A 27,984-nucleotide genomic window follows, 5' to 3' on the forward strand; every position below is an offset into this window, starting at 1 on the left:
TTCTCCAATGCTGCCTTTCTCCAAATTAAGGGCTGACCATTTTGAATCCCCCTACAAGATAGCAGTCAGTCAATAAAGGCTTGAAGCCCCCTCTGGAGCCTATTAACACCCCCTTTTTTTATGGCAAGCCAAACAAGTAGCTACCTTCTGACATGTGTTGGCACTTTCTAAAAGGTCATTAATGCTCCATATTTCAGAGTATAACCAACCCAAGAAAGCTCACAAGGAGCCCAGCAGGGGTAAAATAAAAACAGTGAGTAATTTATGGGAGCTTCAGTGTCACTGAGGTGGCATAATAGAATAATAGAGAGAATTAGGACACCTCTCTCCCCAAACCCCAGGGAATTTGCAGGGATTTGCAGGGTCAAATTTCCAGGTAAAATCTAGACTAGTGAGCTGTTATGAAACAATCTTGGTCAAATATGTGTGCTGTAGAAAAGCAGCATCACAGTGGTTCGGATTCCTTTCTCTGCCCTTGTCCTTACTCATCAGAATGAATTTTCTACATGGATTGGCCTTATTTGCCTTTTGATTATTTCTGAAGCTCTGTTGTGATTCTTTAATAACATACCACATTGAAACTGGAAATGGATGGGCAAATTTCAGGGATTTCCGTTTTTTAGTAAATGCATCCTATGTTTTCCAAGGGAGCTACTTGCATTTTTAACATGTTACTAAAACTTGCATTGGACACCAGATTGATGGAGTTTATTTCCTTAAATTATATATAAGGCCTGAGACTGGGAAAACTTAACAAACTTCAAAGTGTTATCACAAATGGAATGTATATAAGTCAACAGAGCTGACACGCTAGTGATCTTCCTGTGTGTTTAAAGACAGATACCACATCACCATACCAACCAGTACACAGAAGACCCTTCTTGTTTACACCATGGTTTCCCCAAAGCGTAGAAGGATCATCACCACCAGCTATTATCCCTGGTGAGGTATTTCTGTTTCTTCAACTTATTTTTGTGCACCACCCCATCATTTGAGGGGACACTTGGTGGCTCAGATGGTAAAGAATCTGACTGCTATGTGGGAGACCTGGGTTGAATCCCTGGGTTGGGAAGATCCCCTGGAGAAGGGAACAGCAACCCACTCCAGTATTCTTGCCTGGAAAATCCCATGGACAGAAGAACCTGGTAGGCTACAGTCCATGGGATTGCAAAGAGTCAGACACAACTGAGTGACTAATACTCTCACTTTCACCATCATTTGATCGTAAAGGTTCTACTGAGAAGTAGTCTCTTAACTGTTCATGCCGTCTGACAATAATAGGGATGTTCATGGTCTGTCTTCTGTAATTTTTCTGATCCTCTACAGAACCAGACAGGTAAGCTAGAAGTGATATAAATCGTGAATGAAGGAAGGATCCTGTAATAGCTGCCAGGCAGTATTTTTTCAGATAAATAGGCTGACGAGTAAGGGTCATGGATTTTTCATCCTATCTTGAATTCCATTTTCAAGGTGATAGCGTGTATTCCAACTAACACATCGAGCACTCACTATTGGGCAGATACTATTTTGGATTCAAGGGAAACAAGAGTGAACAAAGCAAGCAAATCTCTCTGTTCTCATCACGCTTGTATGTGTATGTGTGTGAGAGAGACACAGACAGAAATGATGAATAAGGTATATGTGCCTGTGTGCTAAGTAGCTTCAGTCGTATCTGACTCTTTGTGAACCTATGGGGTCTACACCAGGGTAGACCCATAGGGTCTAAACCTATGGGATTCTCCAGGCAGGAATACTGGAGTGGGTTGTCATGCCCTCCTCCAGGGGATTTTTCCAACCCAGGGATTGAACTCAAGTCTCTTGTGTCTCCTCCTTTGGCAGGTGGGGAATTTACTACTAGCACCACCCAAGAAGCCCAGAAAAAGGTATACAAATAAGCACTATATTATTTAAGGTTATAAGTGTTATGGAAACAGTAAAGCAGCAAACAGACTTCATTGAGAAATTGGCAGTTGAGCAAAGACTTGACGGAAGTGCTTTTTCTACTAAGTTGGTAATTGGTGGGTAAAAATGATCATTTCTATAAAGAATTTACACTAGGAAGAGTAAAATATTGCACTCATAGCTCATGAAAAATATAAACTGTCTTAAGAAATTTATAATCAAAGCAGTGGGATAGGAAGGGAAGGGAAAGTTGGTGAGAGGAGAGAGGTCACCTCTCATTGGAATGATCAGAATTTGGCTTCATTAAACTTGAAGGTCACTTTAGTTGTTTGAGTTTCCCAGTAGATATCCATTTCCTTGATAGATCTATGAAAAAATTTGTCTCAAGACTGCTGATAATCTGGTAGAACTTAAAGATATTATTGCTGGTGATTGTGCCTTTGCTGGCTTGGCTACAATTAAGCAGGGCTCATAGGAAAATGGGTTTCCCTTGTGGCTCAGCTGGTAAAGAATCAGCCTGCAGTGTGGAAGACCTGGGTTTGATCCCTGGGTTGGGAAGATCCTCTGGAGAAGGGAAAAGCTACCCACTCCAGTATTCTGGCCTGGAGAATTCCATGGACTGTATAGTCAATGGGGTCACAAAGAGTTGAACACGACTGAGTGACTTTCACTTCACTTCATTTCACTTGAAGTGAAGTGGGCCAAGGATCCTGCTGCCGATTTTATCATGCCTCTGGGAAAGGAAACCTAAGTAGGATTTGGAATCTCTAAGTTCCCTCATCTTGCTAACCGTTATGCTTGATTCCAAGATGCCTGCGACCCAGGGAATACTCTTGTTGTTCAGTTGCTCGGTTGTGTCCAACTCTTTGCAACCCCATGGACTGCAACATGCCAGGTTTCCCTGTCCTTCCAAGCATTGGAGCTTCAGCTTCAGTCCTTCCAATGAATATTCAGGCTTGATTTCCTTTAGGATTGACTGGTGTTATCTCCCTGCTATCCAGGGGACTCTCAAAAGTCTTCTCCAGCACCTCAGTTTGAAAGTATCAATTCTTGGGCTCTCAACCTTCTTTATGGTCCAACTCTCACATCCATACATGACTACTGGAAAAACCTTAGCTTTGACTATATGGACCTTTGTCAACAGAGTGTTGTCTCTGTGAATACTCTAGTTAATACTTTATTACTGTTGAGGACTCTGGGCTATTCCCTGCCTGTTCTCTTAACCTGGCAGGGAGGGTTGACCTTGAGAATGAATTGCCTTCCTCTACATTCCTGTTCATCACAAGACTCTGCTTCTTGACTCCTTGACCTCTGTCCACACCTGACCTCAGCTGTTTCTTACATTCATGTTGTGGAGTCATGGAAGAGGGTGGGAGTGATGACTTGTCCTGATCCAGATCTATTTATTATACCTCCTTATCTCCATATAAAGTATTTCTGAGGCTTCTATTTAGTCCTTGATTTTTAAGAGCTCTTCCAGCCTGGCGGTGAATGACTGGGAGAAGCCCTGGGCTCGAAGTAGAGCTTGAGATGAGCACTATCATATAGGTGTGTGGCATTCATTTAAAGGAGCACAGGGTATTTCAATGAACAGAGATACCATAATATAGTTACTAAATACTTAGTAGAAGGGACTGAGTTTGCTTCAAGTTGTTTTTTTTCCCCTACCTCTTATAGGGATGTATTTTCTAGATAGACCTTGGGTACTCTGTTATAAAAGTAGTTGTTTTATTCCAATACTACTTTAACTTTTCTTTCTTTTACATTTTTATCCCCATATGTTTTACTCTAATACTTTCATGGTTTATTTGTTAAACTTTGAGTGTTAACCTTTAGGTATTTAAATCATATCCAATAATTTTCTGGTTTATTATAAAATATTAATTCATACTCTATGTGAACCATTTGGAGTTTATTTTAGAATAAGGAGTCAAGTAGGGATACAACTTTTACTAAATATAAATGCTGATCAATTTCTAAATACTGCTTAGAACTGTAGGTCTCTCTCACTCCTGATTTGAAATACCCATTTTATAATATACTACATCCCTATATATGCTGGATTTATTTCTAAATTTCTATTTATTCTGTTATCTTTATTCTATTTCTGCCCCACCAGCATGCTGTTTTAGCAATGCTTATTTTCTTACAATTTAACATCCTATAGAAGTTAACCATTCAACTTCTATACAATTTAACATCTGATAGAAGTAGTTTTTTATTAATTTTGTATCTGAGAATTTTCTTTGCTGTAATAACATGTTTATCTTTCCAGATGAAAAATTTAACTATTTTATCAAGGATCAAGATTAATTCCCCTTTTGATTTTTAACATGAATTACATTGGATGTAATAATTAATTTAAGGAGAAATTATATTTTTATATTACTGACTTTCCTGACCCAAGAAACAAAATATGGCTTTCTAGTATTTCAAGTTTTGGGGTTTTTTTAGTGCTTTTCAGAAAGACTTTAATTCATACATATTGTATCAGTTAAGATTTGTCATTGGTTAGCAAGAGGAACTTAGTTTAGCTAATTTAAGCATAAAAAGGAACTTATTCAAAGAACATTGGTAACTCAGAAAATTGCTAGAAGGTTGGAGAAGCAAGCTTGAATAAAAGTCAATAATCAGGGTAGCCATGGCAGGAAGCGCTAGGCAGTCTTTTCTGGGAACTGAAGCGAAAGAGATGAACATTGACCATTTTCTTATGTTCTTGCTTCATGCTGCTTAAGATCAAAGTCCTGTTTTGAGAGTGAAGTATCTAATTGGCTTGGCTTTGATCATGTGTCCAGCCCTTGACATAAAAGACGACTTACATAACTCTGGTGCATCTCTATTCATGTAGCAGGGTGTCCCTCCTGAGTCAAAAGGGACTCGGATGTGAGTGACCTAACCCTCACCTAGGTTTCATGTGCTCTGTCAGACCTGTGGTGCTGAGAAGTGTCCTGTTAAGACCATGGATGGGATCAGTGATGCAGTCCAAAGACATACAGACGTCCCAGAAAGGATTCAAAACACAGTATACCAAGCTAGACTCAGCAACAGGATGCAGAGCAGAGTGAGATGAGAGAAGCCAGTCTCAGTGCAGGGTATGACTGCCACCCGAATGTGCCTCCCTTGCTCCTCAGGTAGCATGACTGCCTCCCTTGCCCCCTTTATTTATATGATACTCATATAACAAGTAAAGTAATTATTACCCTGAATTCTACCAATTATCCATGAGGAAAATAGTTGTGAAGTGGGTACTGATGAGCAGAAAGCTGTTTCTCTTCAAGTAGTAACAGGTGAGCGCTGCTGCTGCTGCTGCTGCTAAGTCGCTTCAGTCGTGTCTGACTCTGTGTGACCCCATAGATGGCCTCCCACCAGGTTCCTCTGTCCCTGGGATTCTCCAGGCAAGAACACTGGAGTGGGTTGCCATTTCCTTCTCCAATGCATGAAAGTGAAAAGTGAAAGTGAAGTCTCTCAGTTGTGTCCAACTCTTAGCGAACTCATGGACTGCAGCCTACTTCCTCCGTCCATGGGATTTTCCAGACAAGAGTACTGGAGTGGGGTGCCATTGCCTTCTCCAGGTGAGCACTGAGGGTCTGGTTAAGCACCAGGGCTGTCATCTACTGTTGTGTAGGTTTAATTAAGACAAACTAGATATGTTCATGTGACTTGATTTTGTACCCCACATGGTGGGACCCTGGAATCTTTGGATTGTTTACATAAGCGAACATGGTTAATTTATTTTCAGATCTCAGCTTTATGGCTGAAACCTGTTTGCTGTTTCTGGGAGGTTAGACTTGCTCATAGGGAAGAGCACTATTGCTCGTTACACCCCCCACGTGCTATCTGGCTGGCAGGAGCATGCAGCCAGCTGGCCTGGTAGTCACTGCTGTAGTGTGTTCTCACTGAACCTTGTTAACTGGTACAGATAGTAAAGTGAAATGACGTTAAATGGACCGATGATCTGAGTTATCCATGATAAACTACCAGGAAGTGCTTCTTGGCTGTGACATTTAAAGAAAAAGAAACAAAAATAAAAGGATGAGTTTAAGAGACCTTCAGTAAAGGAAAAAAAAAACCCTAATTTTTACTAAAAACTGCACTGGCAGAGGAGGAGACTGACCAGTGGAAAATTCTTTCAACCTAATTGTAATAAGGTAGACATGATACTCTTGCCTGGAAAATCTTATGGACACAGGAGCCTGGTGGGCTGCAGTCCATGGAGTCGCACAGAGTCGGACATGACTGAGCGACTTCACCTTCACTTTTCGCTTTCATGCATTGGAGAAGGAAATGGCAACCCACTCCAGTGTTCTTGCCTGGAGAATCCCAGGGACTGGGGATCCTGGTGGGCTGCCATCTATGGGGTCGCACAGAGTCAGACACGAAGTGACGCAGCAGCAGCAGCAGCAGCAGCAGACACGATGGGAAACATGTTTGAAGGTGGGGCTTCTAAGTCCGAAGAGGAGGGAGTGTCTGAAAGGCCCTGGGCTCCAGTGCTTTATAGAAACTGACAAAATGCTGCTCCTGCCACAGCCAACTCCAGAGCTCAAGCAGGGCAGGGGGCCATGAGCAAAGTGATGGAGAGGCAGGGTTGACTCAGGCCAGGGGACCTAACTTTGACAAGGTCACCTGATATCTTACTGGACTGCACAATTTCCAATGTGATGGGCTCACTTTATCCTGTGCATGTCCAGAAGGCCCTCAGAAGGCCTTGTTAGGAGGGAAATGTGAGGTGACTGCTGAAAGGGGAAGTCACTGGCCTGGCACCCCATATGCTATTCTCTGGTAGAACTAGTAAGAAGGTTTATAAAGTATTTCTTCTGTTCTTCAGCATGGGTTTTGAGGCAAAGGTGTGATGTATGAAATATCTGCAGTGATGAAAAGCAGCTAACACATGAGCTTGTGCTTGTGTTCAGGTGCTAAGTCGTGTCTGACTCTTTGCGACCCTATGGACTGTAGCCCGCCAGGCTCCTCTGCCCATGGGATTATCTGGCAAGAATACTGGAGTTGGTAGCCATTTCCCACTCCAGGGGATCCTCTCGACCCAGGGATCGAACTTGCATTTCCTACGGCTTCTGCATTGGCAGGTGGATTCTTTACCACTGAGCTACCTGGGAAGCCCAACATGTATGAGAGTCTTCTAAAGAAATGCCAGGAACTTGGTATGCCATTTCATAGAAGAGGAAAAGGAGGCTCAGAAAGCTAAAGCTACTATGCAAGTCACACATCCAGTAAATCATAGAGTTGGGACTGAACTGAGTCATCTCCAGAAGTAAGGCATTTGCTGTTTCAGCCACGAAAGACTTCTCGTCCCCCTGACCTCCCTCTGTCCCTGGCATGCCATCGTGTTCACTGGGGTAGGTGCTCCCTTCCAAGTATGTGTTGGCAAACAGCCTGTCATGTGTAGATCAGAGAGAGTCTTGACCCTCCACTGGTCACAGGAGGGTATCAGTGGCTTTGCCACCCACCTGACCTCTCATGTTTCCCCCAGCCCTCACAAAACTCTGCCAACAATTGTTTAAATATCCTTGGGTTAGGGTGATAGCATTTACCTTCTACTGAGTCGTCATAATTAATTCTTCCAAGCTCTGTTAGTCAAGTTAAAAACTAATTTTCAAATTCCAGGAGTGGAATTTAGATTCATCTTTATAAAATAATAAACTGTTACAGCAGAAATGTATCATAGGGACTGGAGTGGGTTGTCACATGCTCCTCCAGCGGATCTTCCCAACTCAGCGATCGAACCCGCATTTCTTAGGTCTAACTTGCATTCGCAGGAGGATTATTTACCCCTAGTGCCACCTGGACTCACCCACTGTGCCACTGGTGTTGCCCTTGGAGCCAGGGAGAAGGAAGGGGAGCTTTCTCTTAGTATTAGTCGAGTAAGAGCCTGGCACATTCTGGAGAAGGGTTGGCTGGGGGTTGTTCCTGGAGCTGTTGGGACCACCGAGAATGTGATTACTGCAGTTCTGCCAGCCAAATCCAAGAGGTATATCTACACTGGCATGGAGGGCTTGGGCTGTAACATCATGCCACCCGAAAGAGAGGACAAAGGCTCTCAGCTTTTTGGGACCATTTGGGAGTCTCATGGAGGTGATGCTCTTTCACTGGCTAAGGTGTCCACTCACAAGTAACTTAGCCATTCTTTCAAATAGTAACACTAAATTGCATTTTATACCTAAATTCAAACTACTGCACTAAAAATACCAAAAGTTGCTTCTCTTTGCTTTTCATTTAAGATCCAAAGATGGCAACTAATTAGGAAAAAGTCTGGTGATCCAGGGGAAAATATCCCTTTATTGAGAGACAGTTGCTCAGAAGGCCCATTCTACATAAAAAGATTTTTTTTTTCAGTGGGATTCCCTGGTGGCTCAGATGGTAAAGAATCTGCTTGCAATGTAGGAGACCCGAGTTTGACCCCTGGGTCTGGAAGATCCCCTGGAGAAGGGAATGGCTACCCACTGTAGTATTCTTGCCTGGAGAATTCTATGGACAGAGGAGTAGGATACAGCCCATAGGGTCGCAAAGGGTCAGACACGACTGAGCAACTCACACGCAGTTCTCAAAGCTGAAGTCCATGAAGAAAGCATTTACATCATCGTGCTTGTGTAAACACTGTTCACTGTACATTAAAGAAATGCCATGGCTCCCTTCCCCCCTTTATGCTCCTGGACTGATCAGGGTTCTAGTGTTAGGTCAAATGAATCTCTCTTACTTACATCCCTTTAACTTCTCCGATCATGTCACATTTTAGTTTGTTTCCTATTTAGACTATAGCTTTTTGAATAAATTTATTTTCCTGAGATTTCTGATTACTAGAAGAAAAAATGTGGCTTCCTGCACCATCTTGTTATGACCTTGCAGTGTCTTGCTCATTCCATCTATAGAATGGGGTCCATTCCTTTCTCTTGCTTGAAAAGTTAGCTGTGGAGCCCATAGAATATCTGTTCTAATTTGGAGCAATTGCTTTATGCGTTGGCTACGCTGCTGTCAACCTCTGGTTCATTTTTATTGGACTTTTAAGTCATTCCCAGAGATTGCTGTAGCTCAAGGCGTTTTCTTTCTTGGATTTCACACATTGTTGTGATGGGTCTTCAAATTACTTCCTCAAAAAGGATATGCAGGAGGTAATGGTTTTTTTGTTGTTGTTATTGAAAAGTCTTTATTTTAATATTACATTTGATTGATAGTTTGAAGAAATAGAGAATAATACATTCTAAATATTAAATAATGTTTCCTGAAACTCTGAAGGGATCACTTCTCTACAGCCTCTTTTTGCAGGTTTTCTAGGCCATGGCTTTCACCTGTTTTTGTGCAAAACATGCTTCCATATTCTGTTCATCTTCAAGGAATTTGTGGAGTTTCTCTCTCTGCCCCCATCTCACTTTTATCCCTACTCCACTGTTAGGGATGATTCTCTTTTAAAGGAAACGTTTATCTTTTATCATCAATTTAGCTATTTAACTGCAACCCTGAAGGAGAGGAGACAAATATCTCTATTTTACTTGCACTCAGTCCACCAACTTGAAAAAACAAAACAAAACAAAACAAACAAAATCTTGGCTGTCACCTGCCGAAGTGTGAATACCTTTGGGGAAAGGGTGAAAAGGCAACTATATCATGTGTATTCTAAATATCAAATTATTCTGAACAGCTTGAGAGAACAGTGAATCAGAGCTGTATGGGAATGTAAACGCAAGGCTTCAGATTCTCTCTTTATAAGAAAGAAGAAATGGATAACAGTGCTTTGGAACTGCAAGGCTGACAGTGGTGGTAAGTAGGGTTTAATCCTAGCTCAGGGAGAATTACTTCAGTGTCAGAAATTCTGTTTACAAGTTGTTATTGATTTTTTTGGTCAGTAGTGTCACATATCTATCTATATCTAGATCTGTTTATCTACCTCTCTCTATATATGCCACATATGCACACAGAAACATGTATATGTGTGCATATATGCCACATATGCACACATATGTAAACATATATAAATACACACACATATACACACAGACACAAGTTTTAGCCTACACTGGTTTTATTTCTGATATAGTTCCTTACTTTCTAAATCTCCTACTAGAAGGTCTGAGTATTTGGTTAATATAAGGTTTAGAGATCACCACTCATGGAAAAACTTAGGTCATGTGCCCACATGAAGTTTGATGCAGCCAGTCTTTCTAGAGTATTTAACTCTTAGAAATGTTCGAACTTCTTTTCTGACAAACTTGTGGCCCATACTTCACGCTGTCCTAACAAAATAGTATCTTCTAAAGTTGATTGTATCGTGTAGATCTTCAGAATGACCCTACTGCCACTTGAGACCAGAATTCCTCTAACTGCAACCCACCTACTCTTCATCTTTTGCCCCCAGAGCATTTCAGACAGTTCTGGCTCTGAGACTACATAGGTGAATCTGGCTGTTGACACAGGGGGACAAAGGCCATTAACAGACCATTTTCTCAGAATATATTATTCCTCATTAAATTTTCATTTTGTCCCACTGTCTTAAATTCCACTAGTTAGGTTAATAAAGGTTATTCATTCATCTTTGGTTGAGATGGATGATAAATTGGTTGAGATGTTCAAGTTTTTTTCTCCCCCTCCCATCTACCTTGGGGAGTGTTAAGGAATTAAAGTTTAGAGATGGATGGAGAGATCAGTGTGAAAGGAGGCTCTGGGGTGGCTAGGGGCGGGGAGTATAAGAGAGCATGATCTGCTTCCACGGCCAGGTTCTGGTGTACAGGCACCTTGGCCTCTGCACGCATCAGAATGGCACGTCCCTATTTCTGATTTCTGGCAGCTGCCTCCTCTGTTGTGATGACAGGGTGTCCTAGTGCTCATTTCTCCCAGTTTAGCACTCCAGGCTTGAAGGCCTGTAACCCTAGTTCCAAAGGTGTCTTGGCCTCTGAGGCCAATGCAGTTCAACCATGTCCTTGCTAAGTATCTTCTCGCAGCTGGAGCCATGTTTGATCAAGCAGTGACTCACGGGGCTGTGCACTCCAATTTCCCTGTAAGAAAGATAATGAGAAAAGGAAATGCCTACAGGGGAAGGAGGAGAGAGGTGGCTTTGGACTTTTTCCTGGAAATATGAGGCAATATTTATCTTCTAGGCCTTGGTTGGATGCTAGCTGGGGGAGGCAGACTCTATCCTTGTTTAAGAAACCTTGCTTTGTTTTTTTTTCCTATTAGAATTAAGGAAGAGGACATTTTTTAGTTTCATGTTTAGATAGTTCAGATTGAGCACGTTTGTGGGTCCGGCTAGCTAATTTGACCTCCCAAAGAGATGGATACGTGGAACCAGACCCTTGAAATAATGAAAGACAAGTAGGTGTAGAAGGATTGACTTATGTGTCCCTGACAAGTCAGCTTCAGTTAGCTTTCTTTCAGTAGTGGTGGCACTATTTGTGCTGCATTAATAATTTATGTCTCATCCTAGAAAATGAAAAGGTTCACATTGTGGATTTGGATTAATTTGGAGTTTTTACACATGAAGGGTAAATTTGGGTAGAGCAAGAAGGAAAAAAGGGATTAATGTTTGCTGAACATGTTTTATATGCCAGATACTGTTTAGGTACTTCATATGTTTTCTTATTTTATTTTTCATTACAACAGCAGAAATAATAACCCTTCTCTAAGAAAAGTATTAAGATATTTTACAGTTAAGCAAATTGACTTTCAATGAGCTGAAGCAAATTGCTTAAGGTTACTCTACTTACACGTGGTTGGGTTGCATTCAAATTCAGGTTTTTGAGACATCGGATCTGGGTACTTTCTGTCTCTTCATGGTGTCTCTGAAAATGGTGGTCAGAAATATCTCTGTCATTGATCTGCCACAGAGCCTGAAACTGCCCTCATCGAAGTCACAGAAAGACATTGTTCCTAAGAAGGCTCTTAAAATTCAATTGTGTAGGGGTTATATTAACCAGCCCCCAACACCCAGCCCAACTCTTACCACAGTTCAATGGGAGACTCGATATTAGAGCAGACAGCGTCTTTGGGAGAATTTAGCTCACTTTCTTCATTTTATAAATGATGAATGTGAGGTCCAGAGAGGCTAAGTAAATTACATAATGTGTGTGGTTAGTTTTATCAGAAATTAGAGCCCTTGGGGGATGACAGACAACATTGGGTTTAGGGCGTGAGGAAGGGGCAGCCAAGTTCAGCGTTCTGGCGCTTCTCAGTGGAGAGCACTATGGGAAACAGCACGCTGAGGAACCACGGACATTCTTGAGGCCACTGCTCTGGGTGCCCCAAGTGGAGGGAGCCCCCAGAGTAGGGGGATGCCTATCATGGAGAGGCAAACAATGCAACTTTGCCAAGAACCAGTCCTTTCGGAAGGCTTAGATCATTAGAGAGGTTTGTGGAGGTACTTAGGGTTGTTGCCTCTTTCTTGAGAACACCTCCAGTCACTCCTGTTTGACTCAGAGCTGATGAAAAGACTCAAAGTCAAGCAATATCCTTTGAGACCAGTTTTTGCAGTTAATGCACCACTTAGGTTAAAGCCCCAAAGCACCTGGAAGCGGAGCATCAGAAAGCAAGGGGTTAAGTCACGGCCCCACCAGATATTTGTCCTGTCTGAGTGACCTCGCTGGGCGTCCACACAAGGCAGCACTCAGTTAACCTCCTGGATTCTGGTACCTGGAACTCTGATGGAAATGGCCGGTCCTGCAAATGGGACAGCATTCTGGCTGAAGGGGGAAGGTTTCAGCGTTCATTTAAATATGAGGAAAGCATTTTACCTCAAGCTTTAAAAAAAAAAAAAGAGCAATACTAGTTCCTGAAAGAGAGAAATGTTACCCTGCTCGCCTCAGCCGAGGAAATAGCACCACTGACAAACTTGGCAGCTGTTCTGAGGAGAGTTGTGTGGCCAGCTCTTCAGGCTAAAAGTGTAATGGTAACTGCATAATGATGTCTGAGAAAAATCAAAGACCAAAGGAACAATTACAGTTTGGTAGAAACAAATATACAACCAAGCCCAACTTTTGGGTAATTTCTGAAAGGATGCCCTTGGGTCTTAGGTAGATATTCTGCCTCTAGATTCTGGAGGAAAATCATAATCATAATTCAAAGATCCAATAACCTGTGGTTAAGTCTGTGTGTGTAATTGTGATTAGCTGGTCAAGGGACAGATCCCTTGGGGATCAGGAAGCCCAGAACGACATGCCCAAGTGTCGCAGTAGAACAGAGGTGTGGGTGCTTCCTCGGATAGAGCACAGAACAGAGAAAAGGAAGCCCTTATTTCTTGGCCCCACACAGCAACTCCTGGTCTTTGTACTACTACTCACTGGCTGCTTGCTCCTGGAAAACTACTTGGCCTCCTTGGTCCCCAGTCTCTCTTCCTGTAAAAATAATAATAAAAATTTTTTTCGACTAGATGATTTTAAAGGTCCTTTTAGATGTAGCATTGCATAATCCAGCTGAAAAACACAACCTAAGTCTTTGGAGCATTTATTTATTTATTATTTTTCAAATGGTTGAATGCCTGCTGGAGAGGGTCAGACAAGATGATTGGTATAGGGACACTTGCAAAGAGTAAAAGGTTCCAGTTTTGCCTTCAAGAGATCCATCACACAGTGGTGTTAATGTCTTGAAATATATGTGAAATTCATGCCAGAGGAGTGTTTATTCATAGTGAGCAAGGAAAAGGAATATAAGGTACTACATGGCCCCTCATTCAGGAGCCTGAACTAATACACGTGAAACAATTAAAAGACAATTAAGAGGTAAACTCTTAGAAACAAACTGTAAATGCGACTGGGATTCATAATGTAGGCTGGAAAGTCAGAGCAAACATACTGGAGAAGGAGGAACTTGGCGGGACCTTGGAAGAGTGCTAGGATTTGAAAGGCAGAGAGGAGAGACAAGGCAATACCAGCTGGGGAAAATAGTATGATAATTAATAGAAAAAATATTCATAGTTTTTCTCAGAAGCACTGAGAGCTTCAGCTGTCCTCAGCCAAATGTTAACCCAGATGGTATATCCAAATTTCATAATTAACAGTTCACCCAGTCACCACAGGTGCTTAAGTATAAGTCTCATGTTATTCATTTGTGGGGCCACTGCAGAAGAAGGAAAAAACTTGGGGTGGAGGAAGATAGGAGTGATAACTCCCAGGCAATTTTCCAAGATGGATGAGTTTGATTAGTTTCTGTTCCATCCCTGGTCTTAAAGTTGCATGTAGCTTTCATATCTGTTTCACCAGGAAGCCACAGATGGAGTTTGCAGGGCCAGCGGACCAGTATACACAAGGGCACAGGGCCTGGCACAATGCTGTCCCTTATTTCCCTTGGCTGTTGAGACAAGGGCAAGAGAAGATGGGTAACCAATCAGCAGAAATTAATCATCATCCCAGTTAAAAAGCACAAGTCAGAATGGATCTTGTACTGCTGATGGATTTAGGAAGGAAATAAATAGATGTATACTGTTAGCTTGCTTCCCAGACACAGGGCTGGAGCCCCACCAGGTTATCTATGAGACTGGGTTTCACTCCTTACCCTCTGCTCCCTGTCCCAGTCCCTTTCTCAGAGGCATACAGATTGTTTCTGCCTTAAAGGCCCTACGCAAAACTGCAAAGTGAGCACAGTTTATCATTTTCGGCTGTTTCTTTTCCTTTCTGGCCTTCTCCCAACTCCCATGCGGGAAGGTTTAACTTGAGTTATTCATTCCACCCTTGGAGTTTTGTATTTAAACATCCTCTTCTTTTGAAGTAAGATGGTGGCATTGGATTCCAGTTCCCCAGGTTTTAGATGACATTTCCTCTAGATACATGGTGTTTAGTTGGCCCTTGTCCAGTCTGAAGGTTGCTTATACTTACAGTGATGATGCTGTCCCTTTTTTGGGAGAAGACCACGCTCTTGATGTTTTGCTACATTTTTCAGTCCTCTCATCTGCCAGCCATAGCTCCACAGCTGTCCACATCCGTTGTGCACGGCCAGGATGACTGAGCATGTGAAGGAAAGCTTAAATTCTTTCTGAGAGGAAATAAGGAGCCTTCTTATTTTCTTCTCTACTTGTACAAAGTGCACTGATTTAAAATGATTTGCCCCAAACACCCAGGAAACTGGGCCTACACTTGGACTGGAATATTGGTCTCTTGTTACTCTCAAATCCACAGATTTCTAATTTTCCAGAATTTCTGCCATTCATGAGAGGCAATATAATACATTAGTACATTGATTAAAAGAGTGGCTCTGAGAGGGATGAACCTGGAGAATTTATGTTCTGCTTCTCTGCTTACTAGTGCTATTGAACCTAACTTGAGTCTGCTCGTCTGCATGCAGTAAAGCCAATCTACTCACACCAGGTTGTGGTGAAGGCAAGTATAGCATTTATTGCAGAGCACCAAGCAAGGAGAACAGGCAGCTCATGCTCAAAGGACCCAAATTCCCTGCTTTCAGGGAAGGGGTTTTAAAGACACTGTGAGGCAGGGGGCTGCAGGGTACAGTATCAGCTCATGGACATTTCTCAGATTGGTTGAAATCAAGGTAAAGTTTTAAGCATCATCAACCTTCTGGTTTCAACCAGTCTCTAAGGTCAGCAGTTTTCACCTGGAGGGGGTTCGCTTCCTATAAAACAACTTAGGGATGTGTGTCAGGCCGTTATCTATATCTGTGCATTTGGTGACTCTGCTAAGTGTCAGATTTATAGTGTAAATTGTTATCAGTTTCCCAGTCCAACAGTTATACTTTGTTTTTACATCATCCCATTTCCTAATCAATAACTCCTGAGCCAGCCTTTTGAGACTCAAGGGGTGCCTGGGAGTCTCAAGCAGAAAGTTTTTACTTCAAAGGACAAGGGCACAGAGGCTTTTGTATGGCTTCACTAGCTGTTTTAATGCAGGCAAGTAACTAATATGTCTATGCCGCAATTTGTAAAAAACAGTGCATGTAATGTGATGATGACTAAATGAGTAAACAGATGAAAAACACTTAACACAGTATCTGGAAAAGTAAGAATCCAATATCTGTTGCTGCCATTATTATTTTACTACTATTATCAAGATCATAAGTGAAGTGAAGTCGGTCAGTCATGTCCGACTCTTTGCAACCCCATGGGCTGTAGCCTACCAGGCTTCTTAGTCCATGGGATTTTCCAGGCAAGAGTACTGGAGTGGGTTATTTCCTTCTCCAGGGGATCTTCCTGATCCAGGGATCGAACCTGGGTCTCCGACATTGTAGGCAGATGCTTTACCCTCTGAGCCACCAGGGAAGCAAGATCATAAGAAGAATACATTCAGGTATGTACATTTATTCATCTCCAAACTATTTATTGAGCAACTCCTAGAGGCAGGACACCAGCCTAGACACTTGAGATGACTGAGCTACACTGTGCACAGAGGCTTGGACACAGGGGAAGCATGGCACATGTGAAAGAATCAGGGGCCAGTTTGACTGGAGCTCAGAGGAGCTATGGGTGGCTACAGATGAGCCTGCAGAGGTGCCGAGGCCACACTGTCAAAGGCTTGTGTGCGGTGCTGAAGATACCAGACTTCAAGGCACACCTCTATGGCTTTATAAAATGGGTCCCTTGCCTCCAGGGGCATGGCTGAGTCAGTAGTTACAGCTTGGGTAGTAGAAAGTGTTCTGGGTCTCACCCCTACCTTTGTGCCACGTACAGGTCCACAGCCACATGCACTGGCAAGGTCTGTAGAACCTCGTGGCCAGTTAAGATCAGGCAAGAGAGAAGAAAGGATTAAGGATGATTCCCACCTGGGTGGGTGGGTCGTGTCACGTGCAGAGAAGGGGGCCCAGCAGCTGGTGCCCCCAGTGGGGAGAACAGCGAGTTCAGTTTTGTCCACGCTGAGTTTGAGTTGCCCTTGAACACGCAACTCGAGTTGGCTGCTACAGCCTGATATAACAACAGTGATGACTAATGTGTCCATGGTTCCAGGTCATTTTCTAAAGAAATCTCTATCTGTAAACTGGGCTTTCTCATTCCCAGCACAATTAATATTTTGAGCCAGACAACTCATGATCATGGGGACCGTCTTGTGTCTTGTAGGGTGTCTGGTAACCTCCCTGGACTCCACCTACTGAATGTCGGTAGCACCCACCCGCTTGTTAAAACCAGAAATGTCTCCAGACATTGCCAGGTGTCCCATGAGAGGTAGGTATAAAATCACCCATCATTGAGAGCCCTTGCAAAACTCACATGGTTCCCACAGCAATTGGGAATGATGTGCAAACTATTGCTTATTCTAATCTTACAGAGGAGGAAACAGAGACACGGAGGTTAAGTTACTTGCTTGTTTGCAGTGAGTAAGTAGCAGAATAGGACTGTCCTGGCTTTTGAACCCCAGGCCCCTACTCCCTACCCCTGCCCCGCAGCCGCTGCCACTCAGGAGTAAAACAGGGGCTAGAGAAAAAGATTTAAAAAACTTCAGGTGAGAGTCGAAGTCAGAGATCGTCCAGAAAGTCTACTGGGAAAGTTTCCATTGTGGGACCTGGGGGGCATTATTTAAACCCAGGGTGAGGACCTTCAGAGGAGGCTGAGCAGACATGATGGGTAGGAAGAGGGGTGAGAGGAAAACCCAGAGCTAAGTGGGCAGAAACCCTGGGAGAGAGAGGATGCTCAGAGTTAGGAAGGAGGCTGGATGCAAGGAATTCCAGAGGATGGTGAAGGCTAGAAAGCAGCTCTTGGATTTAGTAACAAGGGCTTACTTTCAGTGTGGGGTTAGATGTGGAAGCTCCTAGTCATGAGAGGAGCAGGCACTGGAATCTTCATTCAAAGATGCTGGGCATGAAGTAGGTCATGGGCATGAAGCAGAAGAAGTGTTGTGCTGCTTCTAATGGTGGGAGAGGATTGAGTGCTGTTTCAGTCTGTCAGCTGCCCTGTTCTAGACGGAAGCAGCTTATCTGCAGAAAGCGACAAGCTGGTGAAAGTTAGTCTCACAGTCGTGTCCAACTCTTTGCGATCCCATGGACTGTAGCCTGCCAGGCTTCTCTGTCCATGGAATTCTCCAGGCAAGAATACTGGAGCGGGTTGCCATTCCCTGCTCCAAGGGATCTTCCTGATCCAGGGGCGAACCCAAGTCTCCTGCATTGCAAGCAGATTGCAACAAGCAAGTTGCAAACATTACTCTTGAACTTGATAAGTAGGTCCTTCAACAGAGCCATTTCTGTCCCTTTTGGAAATGTTGATACTAATGAACTATGTGCAAGCAGAGAAAGGGGGCTTGCCTTAATCCTGTTGATTTCAGAGGGCTTTCACCTTGCCTGGCTTCTGTGGAGTCAGGGAAGGAGGGTGCTTTGTTCTGGAGCTCTAAGAGGTGGTCTTTGCTCTACCCACTGCTTTTTACTAAGTGGGAGCAGAAAGGTCCTGAGGAGTAACTGCCCACAGCCGAAGTACTTCCCGGCAGTAGTTTCCAAACTTAGCTGTCCATTTGGATCACCTGGGAGCCATTTTAAAAACATAAATTCATAGCCCTCACCTTTAGTGAGGAGAAGGCAATGGCACCCCACTCCAGTACTCTTGCCTGGAGAATCCCATGGATGGAGGAGCCTGGTAGGCTACAGTCCATGGGGTCGCTAAGAGTTGGACAGGACTGAGTGACTTCACTTTCACTTTTCACTTTCCTGCATTGGAGAAGGAAATGGCAACCCACTCCAGTGTTCTTGCTTGGAGAATCCCAGGGACAGAGGAGCCTGGTGGGCTGCCGTCTATGGGGTCGCACAGAGTCGGACACGACTGAAGCGACTTAGCAGCAGCACCCTTAGGAGTCTGACTTGGCAGGTCTGAGCCCTCTGAGTCCAGCTTATAAAAAAGCTGTCTGGGTGATTCTGAAGAAAACACTGGCATTGAGCTTTCCTCCATCAGTGCAGTCTGCAAGGTTTTCTGTAAAAGGCCGTATAGTAAGTATTTTAGGCTTTGTAGGCTATACAGCTGCTCGGCTGTTAGCATGTGAAACCATCATCCCACCATTAGACACTAAGTAAATGGGGAGTAAGGCTGTGTTCCAATAAAATGCACTGAAATTTGAATTTCATATAATTCTCATGTGTCACAAAATATTAATCTTCTTTAAAAAATATTTCTCCTCAGTCATTTGAAAATGTAAAAGCCATTCTTAGATTGTGAGCCATAAAAAAATAGCAGTAGGCCATATTTGGCTTACCAGCCATCATCTGCTGACTCATGAGCTATATTCAGTTCAATTCAGTTCAGTCGCTCAGTCGTGTCTGACTCTTTGCGACCCCATGGACTGCAGCACACCAGGCCTCCCTGTCCATCATCAACTCCCGGAGTTTACTCAGACTCATGTCCATTGAGTTGGTGATGCCATCCAAGCATCTCATCCTCTGTCATCCCCTTCTCTTCTTGCCTTCAATCTTTCCCAGCATCAGGGTCTTTTCCAATGAGTCAGTTCTTCACATCAGGTGGCCAAAGTATTGGAGCTTCAACTTCAGCATTACTCCTTCCAATAAGCTGTATTACTTGGGTATTTAATTGCAAACATTGATTAAGTACTAACATAGTTTAGAATATGGGTGTGATGCTAGCTTTACCATTTCCTTGCTGTGTGGTTTTAGGCAAGTTTTAGTTAAACTTCCTTGGCCTCTGGTGCCTTATCTGTAAATGGGAGGGTTAGTCTTCATGTTTCCTGGGTTGTTGTGAAGGTTAAATGAGATGTTATATATTGATTCCTAGCACAGTCTGGTGCTTGGTGATTGAAAGTGCTGAGTAAGTGTCAACATTTGTATTAATATCATCACAAAGTACTGTGCTTGGCAATGCAGAGATCAAACCAACAGATAAAGCCAGTTCCTTGGTCTTGAACTTACACATGAACCAACAGCAAAAGATGTGCATAGCCACAGTTCTCCTGTGATAGACTAAGTTCCACTGGAGCTGACATTACACATAAACTATGTCTGCAGACACTGTGGGGAGTGCTGTGGACATGGTACTAGGGAGGCCCATCAACATAACCTCTTTCTGCATTCCAGTGCTTCTCTGCCCCGCCTTTAGAAACAAGTTCACGTCCATCTGGTACTGTGAAGTTCATCGGTTATTAAGTGAGCCTTGTGTAGACACAGAACAACTTGAGTAGGGTCTGTAGCTCTGGGCACCACAGTCTTTGCTTAATTGATTTGCCTGTCTAATTCACTGTGAACTAGAAAGGGAGTGAACACAGAGCCTGTCCTTAGGACATAATTGGTTCCTACTTCTGGAGTTCCCTGAGTCATCAAAAAATGAGGAAGAAACACATTTGGGTTAGCCAGATGATTTTTGCCCTCTTTGGTGGTGTTTCACTAAAAACAAATCAAATCCTCCAAATGCACATCTTTACTATAAAATTAAGGTATATATGCATATGTATGTGTGTATCTGTGTGGATGAGAGCACAAAGAAAAAGATAAAGATAACTTGTTTTCAATATTTAGCTATAATCACTGTTAATATGCACGTACTCAATCTTTTGGGGATTATGCATCGATATGTATTATCATATATACATTTATATATAGCATGTGTTTTTTGAAAAGACTGAGCTTACACTATATAAATTATTTTAAAATATTTCTGCAGCTTGATAATATTACATGTACAATTTTTCACATCATTAAGCATTATTCAATAGCAGCCTTACAAAATTATTCCACATACAATTATTATCATATGCCTGGAAGATGAAAAGAAGCGTTTATAAGAGGGTATTTTGGCAACCATGGCAGCATGCCACTCAGAGCTCCCTCTCAGAGCTGCTGTGAGGAGTGTAGTTAGCTCACAGCCTGCAGCTGCCACAATTTCAGGATCTGTCCCTGTGTTCATGCGAAGCCTCAGGGTGACTGCACGAAACATGAAGAGGGGTTTGGAGCCAGGCTGTGCCTGATGGATTTAGTCCTCCAGCAGACACTGGCTGCCCTGCAGGGCCCCACTGGCCTGGCTCCACTTTCTCAGAGCTGCATTCAGGGCTCCCCCTACCCTATCCTTCCTGTTTTCTTCTCTCCTTTCACAGGTGTCAAGCCCACATCGCATGCAGTCTGGAGACTCTCCCTGCCCACTCCTAACTGCTTATTCTTTCATAATTCACAAATGTTTTCCCCCAATAAATCTCTTATACTTCTGATTTCATTTTGGCAACTTCTTCCTGGACAACCCAAATGGATAACAAATAAGTCTGAGTCTAACCACTCAATACCCTTTCCCAAAGGCAGCCCCTGCTGTTAATTTCTTATGTATCCTCCTAGAGTTTGTTATTCATATACAATCATTTATATATCTCTCCTCTTTTCTTTCCTCTTCCTCGTCTATATTTTTCTTCATCCTCCCATCTTCCTTCTTTAACTTAACAAAAGACTGGTCACATACAGTGCTTATGGTTCTGCATGTTGCTTTTATTTTTAGTCTTGGAAGCAGCTTTTAACAATACATATAGAATTGCCTTAACCTTTTCTTTTCTTTTGATTTTGTTAGATTATTTTAAAAAATAGAAATATAGTTGATTTACACTATTATATTGATTTCAGGTATACAGCATAGTAATTCAGTATTTTTATAGATTATACTCTAAAGTTGTTGCAAAGTAATGGCTATATGTCTCTGTGCTGTACAATATGTCCTTAGTGCTTATCTGTTTTATGCATAATAGTTTGTATCTCAAACCCATACTCCATATTGACCCTCCCCACTCCTCTCTTGTCCTTGGTATCCACTAGTTTGTTTTCTATATCTGTGAGTCTGTTTCTGTTTTGTTATATGTATTTGTTTTAGATTCTACATATATGTGAAAACATACAGTATTCGTCTTTATCTGTCTAACTTATTTCACTAAACATAATACTATCTATGTCCATCCACATGGTTGCAAATGGCAGAATTTCATTCTTTTTACTCTTTTTTTTGTGGCTGAGTAATATTCCATTCCATGTATACAATGGTATATGTATATATAGTGAAAGTGAAAGTCACTTAGCCATGTCTGACTCTTTGTGACCTCATGGACTATACAGTCCACTGAATTCTCTAGGCCAGAATACTGGAGTTGGTAGCCTTTCCCTTCTCCAGGGGATCTTCCCAACTCACTGATTGAACCCAGGTCTCTTGCATTGCATGGGGATTCTTTACCAGCTGAGCCACAGGGAAGCCCAAGAATACTGGAGTGGGTATCCTGTCCCTTCTCTAGCAGATCTTCCCAACCCAGGAATCGAACTGGGGTTTCCTGCATTGCAGGCCGATTCTTTATCAACTGAGCTATCAGGGAAACCCTATGTGTATATACCACATCTTTTTTATCCATTCATCTGTTGCTAGAAACTTAGGTTGCTTCCATATCTTGACTGTTGTAAATAATGCTGCCACAAATATTGAGCTGTGTGTAGCACTTTTTATTTAATATCTTTATTTTTTAAAAAGATAAATACCCAAGAGTGGAATTATTGGATCATATGGTAGTGTCATTTTTAATTTCCTGAAGAACCTCCATACTGTTCTCTGTAGTGACAACACCGATTTACATTCCCATCAACATTGTATGAGGGTTCCTTTTCTCCACATGCTCGTAATATTTGCCCTTTCTAATAATTAGTAATAATAGTGACATCTCTCCATGTACCTGTTAGCCATCTGTATGTCTTCTTTGAAAGCTTCTGTCTTATCAGGGATGAGGTTGGATGGCACATTGCTGGAGTGGAAGTCCTGAATTTTGAATGCAAACTGGCTCTGTTCCTTTTAAATATATGTTCTCCCTTCTGCAAGCTCTGGGCCCTTTGCCCCAGAGGGGAGCAATGCTGGAGGAAGAGGAGCCCATGGGAGCTCCCGGCTCATGGCAGAGACTTGTGCTACCTCTGATGTGCTGCTATGTGAGCACCAGCAATGGCCCTGCCTGTCTGGCTCAGAAGCAGCCTCGGGTCTGAGACTCCTCCGTGTCTCACAGCCGATCACAGCCCCCACCCTCACTGCCACTGCCCTGTTACAGAGCCATGCCAAAGGGCAGGCAGGGCTGGTGTGTGCTTTCCGCATGTATCAGGACCTGGGCTGTGGCAGTCTGGATGCTGTCAGGCATCGGGGCTGCTTCTGATGTGCTGCCTGATTAAGCACCAGCCATGGGTGCCTCTGCTCCCTTGGATGCGGCCCCAGGTTTGAATCACCTCTGTGTCTCATGGCTGAGTGATCTCCCCAGATGTCACAGCCCTCAGACCAGTGCGGAGCTGTGATATGAAGTGGGGCCAACATGTTCTCTCAGCTCAGACTGGGGTGTGCACAGAGCAGTCATGGAAATCGGGTGGCCACTGGAGCAGTCCTCACTTTACTCTCTACGTCCTGTCTTGGGAGCAAGCCATGTGCATGCATGTCTCCCCAGTGGATTCCAAGCTCCTCACAGCCCTCCTGTTAGTCTTAGCAGCCGTCCAGCCAGCCAGGGGGGCTCGTCTTCCTTGTGTCAAGCCCCAGGACTGGGGCACCCAATATATGGCTCAAACTGCTCACTTCCCAGGGCTGAACTGTGCGCCTGTATTCTCCTTTTTTCCTCTGAGTCCCCTCCCTGGGGAAAAGGTCCCAGCCTGATTTCTTCTCTTCCTTTCGTCCCAGGTTCCATAGGGATCTTTCTTATCACCTTGGTTGTATAGGCATCTTTATGACAGTTTCAAGTTAGTTTGCAGTGAAAATTATTCCACAGCTAGATGTATTTTTGATGTGTTCATGGGCAGAGGTGAGCTCCATGTCCTCTTACTCTGCCATCTAGATCCATCCCTTTTTCTTTTCCTTCCTCACCCCTCCACCCAATTTTTGGATGTATAATAGTTAATTTAATCCACCCTCTATTATTTGTTTATTGCTAACACTTTCTCTTCAAAACAGTGCTGCAGTGATATCTGCATCTATTTTTACTCCCATGTGAGAGAACTTCTTTATGAATAAATTAAGATGTGGCATGCTGGGTCAGTGGGTATGCGTGTCGTGATTTTGATAGATATTGTCCACTTTCTCTCCAGAGTAGATGCTCCGACTTCTACTCCCAGATATACATGGCAGCAGTAGGCATAATGCTAATCATAACGGCAGTAATCATAGTGGCAATATAATTGAGAATTGAGGTAGTATCATCAAACACTTCTCTAGTGGTTTGTCTTTAAGTTTCAAACTTTGCATAATTTCATAATTCCTTTTCTGGAGATGTTTTGGGTGGGGGTTTGTGTAGTCAAGGAAGTTAATGTTATTATTTTTGTAAGTTAGAATACCTGGTTGAACACTCTGTATTGGTTAAAAAGGGGATGAAAACCATTTGTGTTGGTTGGGGCCACTTAATAACCATTAAGGTGTTAGGATAAAATAGAAAGACACCAGAAGTAGGAGTTAATATCTTTCGGAAAAATGATTTAGGTGTTAGGAAGAGCACAGAGTGGCATCAGAAGATCTGTCCTGTTTATTTATTTTGTCTCCTTTATGTTCCCTCAGTTTCCTCTGCCCACTTACCTCACGGGGTCCTTTTCAGGACAGGATATAGCTCAGTCAGTAAAGCATCTGCCTACAATGCGGGAGACCTGGGTTCAATCCCTGAGTTGGGAAGATTCCCTGGAGAAGGAAATGGCAACCCACTCCAGTATTCTTGCCTGGAGAATCCCATGGACAGAGGAGCCTGGCAGGCTACAGTTTGTGGGATTGCAAGAGTTGGACACGACTTAGCGTGGTCTTTCTTTCTATGAAATCAAATGGAATACAATATTAATATGATCATTTGTTATTATTAAGAATAAGATGTCAGATGTCAGTGACATTCATTCATTCATTCAGCATGTATTTATTGAGAACCAGGATGCTAACTTTTTATGGTGAAATTCCTCCAGTACAGATATGATTTTGGTGAAAAATGAAGAGGGTGGCCTTTCTGTGCTTTAGTTTTCTTGTCTATAAAATGGTGCTATTAAAGTCATTGCCTGATAGAGTTATTGTGAAGATTAATTATTAATGTGAAGCTCTTAGGAAATCTCTGCCATCTAATAGGTGCTCAGTAAATGTTAGCAATTATCATATTTATTATTTTACCACAGTTGCCTCTAACTTAACTTCTCTATTCTTTGAGTTTAAGGTTATAAAGGAAAAAAAAAAGATCATAAAAGAAGTCATCTATTAAAATCTAATTCAAAATTTGAGAACTGAGAAATAGCCCCAGAAAAAATAAAATCTAAAATATTTTAAACATAAAAAAATAGTAAAAAGAAACAGCTGCACAATGTACCAAAATAATTAAGAATTAAAAAACACACAGTAACCAGAGATATCATTTTCAACGCACTGGGTGTTTGAAATGCCCTACTACTGAATTGTAGAATGGGCTACATGTGACTGTTATCTCCATTGGGTGAATATTAGGCAAATGTTCAAACCATCTAAAATACACTTTGGAATTCATCTTTTTGATTCCTGCCCTCTCTTTTTGCATCACCTCCCCCATCTCTTCTATTATAGGGGTGCTCATCTTGCTTTCCCAGCTGTTCAAAGGTTGTGAGCCCTTCCACAAACCACATTGCTTTCAAGCTCAAGCTCAGTCACTCAGTTGTGTCCGACTCTTTGCCTTGCACCTCATCTCACAAAGATGAGATACTCACAAAGACATCTAATAGCATGCATTTAACTTCATCCCAGGGCTTCCCAGGTGGCTCAGCAGTAAAGAGTCTGCCTGCAATGCAGGAGATGTGAGTTCGATCCCTGGTTTGGGAAAATCCCATGGAGAAGGAAATGGCAACCCACTCCAGTATTCTTGCCTGGGAAACCCCATGGACAGAGGAGCCTGGTGGGCTACAGTCCGTGGGATCACAAAAGAGCCTGACATGACTTAGTGACTAAACAGCAGCAACTTCCATCTCTAGGCGCACTGGTTCCCTACTCTTTTCTGTTTACTCTCTCCCACCCAACTTAAAAAAAAATACAACTTATTTTGCATTTGTAATCTTTTGGTATTGTATATGTCTTTGAAATTTCCTTTAAAGTTTTTTTCTGGAGCAAGATGGGTAGTAACCAACTACCTAAAAATAAATGAGAGTTTGTGCTCCCACTGAGCCTTCCAAACCCAGTTCAGACATCTCCTCCTTTGTCTTCTTGGACTGTGCCTTCCTTCTGGTCTAGCTGTCTGGCCTCTGTGAACCCACAGTGCTTTGAGTTACTACTTTAACTGTAATAAATCTATACTGTAAGTGCTTCTCTGTTTCTCCATGAAACTGAACTTCTTCATGTGTTCTTCTTGGCCTTTACCATTGCATTTTCAGCTTCTAGGGCAGTATTTGTATGTATCATGCATGCGTGCATGCTAAGTTGCTACAGTTGTGTCCAACTCTTTGCAAACCTATGGACTGTAGTCCATCAGGCTCCTCTGTCCTTGGGAGTCTCCAGGCAAGAATACTGAAGTGGGTTCCCATGCCCTCCTCCAGGAGATCTTCCTGACCCAGGGATCGAATCCACGTCTCCTGCAGCTCCTACATTGCAGGCAGATTTTTTACCACTGAGTCACCTGGGAAGCCCTTATATATATCATGCACTTGATAAAATGCTCACTGAATACATGATAAATGATTATAAAACCAAAGAATATAGAGCTTCTGATCAGGACAACTTCCTACTAGGAGTATATCAGAGAATTTGGTTACCTTCCTGAACACTAATATACTACTTCCTGATCTCTCTCCTTGAAAATATGAGGGCCCACTTTTCCTGTGCCCATTTCTAGAGCTGATATTCAAGGTGACTATCTCCAGACTGATCACAGTGTGTTTGGTGAAAAGACTGCGCAAAACACAAGAGATGTTTGTTTGAGCTGTTGGTGTTCAGGGTCTCCCCTGAGCAGTGAAATAACTGAGCTCTGTGGAGGAAGATGATGGCCCCTTTTGACAGGAGCTGAAGAATGGGAGAGAATGTGGAAAAGGAAATGGGCCAGTACAAGCATGTGTTCTTACCTAAAGAAAACTCAGCTCAGCATCTCCCTACTTTCTCCACTCCAGAGTTCCTACTACAGAGTTCCTATTTGGTAAAGATTAGTAATTAAGAGACTTAAATCTCTGTGTTGATCTTAGCGAAGCTCTAGGACTGGCATGTAAGCAGTGGGACATGCTGCTCTGTCCATTGACAATGGCAGTGAATTGGCCATTTGGTGATCATCTCCCAGTAATTTCTTAGCTGAGCCCTTGCCATGAGCTCTAGGAAACATTATGTGGATCTGTGGGGTTTCTTCTCTGCAGAACCCACACCAGGCCATCAGCATTGTTTCTTGATGACAAACAGGAGAGTTTGAAAGAGCACTGGAGAAAGATGCAGATGCTTGGAGAAATATTAATCATTGAAGGAGTAAGTTGTCTTTTTTGTTGTTTTTTCTCAGTCCCTCTGTTTGGATCAGGAAAATAATGTTATATCTGTGTCTCTTAATTTGAAAATCCAAATGAAGAGAGTTGCCCACCATTTAGTGTACATCTGGGGTCACCTGCGATATATTCCCAGGTATCCTCTAAGCACTTTGGAAATCGTCAGGCGTGCTGAGGGAGGCATGTCATCTTTCTTATGTCTAGCCATAGATTTATCACCAAGTTTTGGGGAACTGATGTCAGATTTGACGTCTAGGTCTTTTAGGTTAGTTATCTTGGATGAATTTAATATTCACTTTGATATCCCTCTCAGGTCCCCTGACGTGAAAATTTATGTCTATGCTGGAGGCCTTTTTCTGCCCCTTCCAATATATTTTTTCCTCATTCATGTAAAGGACACATTTTAGACCTTACTTTCTGTCCAGATTCAGTCTGAAATGTATTCTGTAAGACCTTAAAAAAAGAGTTTCAGTTTTGATACATTTTCTCTTTGGTTCTTTAAGGCACACCTATTACTGGACACCATCAGACAGGCTACAGTGCCTTATTACCGGTTATTTTGAGAACAGAGAACTTCTTAGGGTAGAATGGGCTTACCCATCCTACCTCTAAAATGACCACAAAAGTTAGAGATGTTAGGGGCACTTCTTGACTGTGATGAGTGGGAGGGAAGTAGCAGGGTCTCACCTAATTCAGTGTGTTTTGTGGAATGCTGGCACATCGAGATGCTTAATAGAAAAGTGCTCAGTATCAAGTTAGCATATTATATCTCCCTTTTGTTGCTCCATAACACATATTAAC

At 42.6% G+C, this 27,984-nt stretch overlaps 1 long non-coding RNA gene across 2 annotated transcripts in view; it reads left to right on the forward strand.

The window, feature by feature from the left end:
• Positions 1–4,234: 4,234 nt before the first annotated feature.
• Positions 4,235–27,984, forward strand: part of LOC139178966 (uncharacterized) — a 53,384-nt gene continuing 29,634 nt past the window's right edge. For both annotated transcript variants that reach the window (XR_011563408.1, XR_011563409.1), the window contains exon 1: positions 4,235–27,169. This is a non-coding gene — a long non-coding RNA (uncharacterized lncRNA). The remainder of the gene's footprint in view (positions 27,170–27,984) is intronic.

The sequence above is a fragment of the Bos indicus genome, chromosome 23, assembly GCF_029378745.1.
Source record: "Bos indicus isolate NIAB-ARS_2022 breed Sahiwal x Tharparkar chromosome 23, NIAB-ARS_B.indTharparkar_mat_pri_1.0, whole genome shotgun sequence".
NCBI lineage: Eukaryota > Metazoa > Chordata > Mammalia > Artiodactyla > Bovidae > Bos > Bos indicus.